Source organism: Desmodus rotundus, chromosome 10, assembly GCF_022682495.2.
Source record: "Desmodus rotundus isolate HL8 chromosome 10, HLdesRot8A.1, whole genome shotgun sequence".
Taxonomy (NCBI): Eukaryota; Metazoa; Chordata; class Mammalia; order Chiroptera; family Phyllostomidae; genus Desmodus; species Desmodus rotundus.
The window spans coordinates 99,462,591-99,465,425 of NC_071396.1; positions in this window are offsets into that span (position 1 = coordinate 99,462,591).

Consider the following 2,835-nt stretch of genomic DNA (forward strand, 5'->3'; position numbering starts at 1 on the left):
TACTTTTGCAGTCAGAAAAAGTTCTTATAATCGTTACACGAAAGTTAGGTGTTTATCAGTTTAACACGGCCTACCTGACCTATGTCAGTCTGCTCACACTTTCCATATGGCATCCAGTAGTTCTCCTTTCTCAGTGACTGAAGTTTGCAGAGGTCATTTACAAACCTTGACCAAGTGATTTGTATTGTGATCACACTGGTTCCCACCTCTCTTTATCCAAAATGATGAGGCAGATTTCGTCGAGTACACTGACAAGCAACATTTTAAATGTCATTACTAAAGTGACTACGCAGGCTTTTTATCAGAACTACACAGAACCACAAAAAAAGGTCAGAGAAGCTGACTGTTAGAAAAACTCTAGCTTCTTACACCTTCTATTAGCCACAATCACATGGTATGCAGCAAATATTTTTAGGTTACACTGAGAAAGCATGAAACTGAGGCTTTGGTGTGCAAGAGTGAGAGAGAGAAGGGTGGGAGAAGGCAGAAAAGGAGGTAGAGAGAGAGAGAGAGTTTCTTCATGACAATTGCAGTTTTTATGCAAAGGGTTTCAGATCCTTGGATGATGGTTATTAAATACTGTGTGGCACGCACATTGTACAACAGTGTATCCTAGTATCCTAGTTTGCTTTCAACCATCTGAAGCCTCTCTGTGTTTCAGAGTTTTGCATTTAAGCCTTGTAAATTATTTGTGACTCATTAGCCTTTCACGCCAGGGGCAACCCATAAGCTCCATAAATGTGTGCGTATTTTTTTTAAATCCTTTTTCTCACAAATGTATTCGTTTGCTTTTTAGTCTCAGAATGTAGATTCCCACAGTGAAAAGCAATTAAATTACGCTTGTCTCTCTCTCTTATATCCTCCTTTCTCTGAAAAAATGTCATTTATAATTAAGAGCACATATCTGAAGACCAATTCTTTATTACAACTGGGGACCTTAAACTGAGGAGGGTGTTAGGGAGTGGGGTGCAGGGTGGTATAAAGACTACTAGGCCAGAACGCCCCAACTTTGGCCCAATGGACACATTGGGCTGGGTAATTCTTTACTGCGAAGGGCTGTCCTGTGTACTGTAGGATGTTCAGCAGTATCTCTGGCCTCCACCCACTACATGGCAGTAGTGCAGGGCTCCAGTTCCCTGGTGTGACCACCAAAAGTGTTTTCAAGATATTGCCGAATATCTCTTAGGGGACACAACTGACCCTGATTGAGAACCACTGCACTAGGCCAAAGCCCTTACAAAACCAAGCTCTTAGTGCCTTTGCCAACTCAAATCGTTCCTTTGACCCTATGGTCAACCTGTACCCACTGAGCCACACAACATGAAATACACTCATGAATACTCTTCCATTCTCCCTGTCAAAGCCCTTGAATGGGGTCTAGAGTTCTTCCTCTGAACCATGTGTGGCCAATTCAGCTAGGAGGACAGAAGCAGACACTGGTGACTCCCCCACCCTTCTCTGACATGAGTGTTCATGTTTGTCATGAACAAATTATCAAATTAAAAGCCGCTCTTCAATTTGACAACTGACAGGGAAACAAATGAAGCTAAGGACGGCTTTATTGTGCACAGTGTTCCAAGCTGGCTCACTTTTTCTGAAGCTGAAGAGTGTAGTGAGCCTATGGCTCTTATAAAGGAGCAGTTTTAATCTTCCATGGTATGTCCATCGTTTGCATCATTCTCAACATGGAGGGACTAAAAAAAAAAGCTTAGTTTTCTACAAGTACTTGGACCCTTGAAAATAGCTGAGAAGCACTTAGTGGCCAAGGAAGCACTTAATTCAAAGGCTCTTTAGCTAGACTTACCAAACAGCGTTCACAAAGGAAGCACGTGGCTCTAAGTCACTCTTCGATCCTACACCGTAGACTCTCAGGGAACTGGTCCAGACGTCTGAGAGGAACACTTGGGCCCCAACCCACTGAGTCCTGGCTCTGCCTGTTTTTCCATCTCCTCTCTGGATACATCAACATGTCCTTTAAAGGTGTTCTCAAGGTTCTCACATCCTCTTTGTAAAGGCAGAATACTTATATGGGAAAATAACATATATGTTGAATATATGTATATATGTACACAAAGAAATTTCCAAATTTCCTGTTGGTAAAAACACACAGGCACACAATGCATCTTAATAGAAGGTAGGTGTTTTACATACATTGGAATATCAAAATATATGTTAGTTTTCATTTAGTCAATCATTTATTCTCAGGACTTCATTTTTTCACAGTGCAGAAACTGAGGCCCAGAGTAGTTACATGCCTGCCCAAAGTCACCCAGCAAGTTGATGGGTCTGGAGTAGAGCTGCCCTCTGACTCCAAAGCTCCTGTACTAACACTCTTCAGTTTGGATGATCAGAAATTCAGAGGTTCAATGTGGCACAGTCTCTTTGAATCAAACAGCAAACAAAACGCAGTAAACTTTAACACACTTGTTAATCACATTAGTTTACGTGGCCGTCTTTCTCTTACTTTTACCCTTTCCCCACCTCCATCACTACAAATCGTTCGATCTAACCGTTAGCAATTTTCCTAACAATTGATTGGGAGAGCAGGCTGGCCTCTAGGTAAAGATAAAAAGTAGTAACACCGAAGAACTCAATAAAACAATGAGCTGTTTTCGAACGCAACCCCTCACTTCCTGCCTCGACTTAGCGGGAAGAAACCTCAGCACGTGGACGCAGACGTTTCCGAGCCCGCGCTAGCATCCGGGCAACTGGCCTCGGCCAGCACTACGCAGGCGCCAGGGCCGAAGGGGCTGGGGGAGGTCGGGCCACGGTTTCCTTGGATACCGGGCGGAAGCTGACGGAAGCTGCGCTGAGGTTGGCTGCCATGGATTGGAG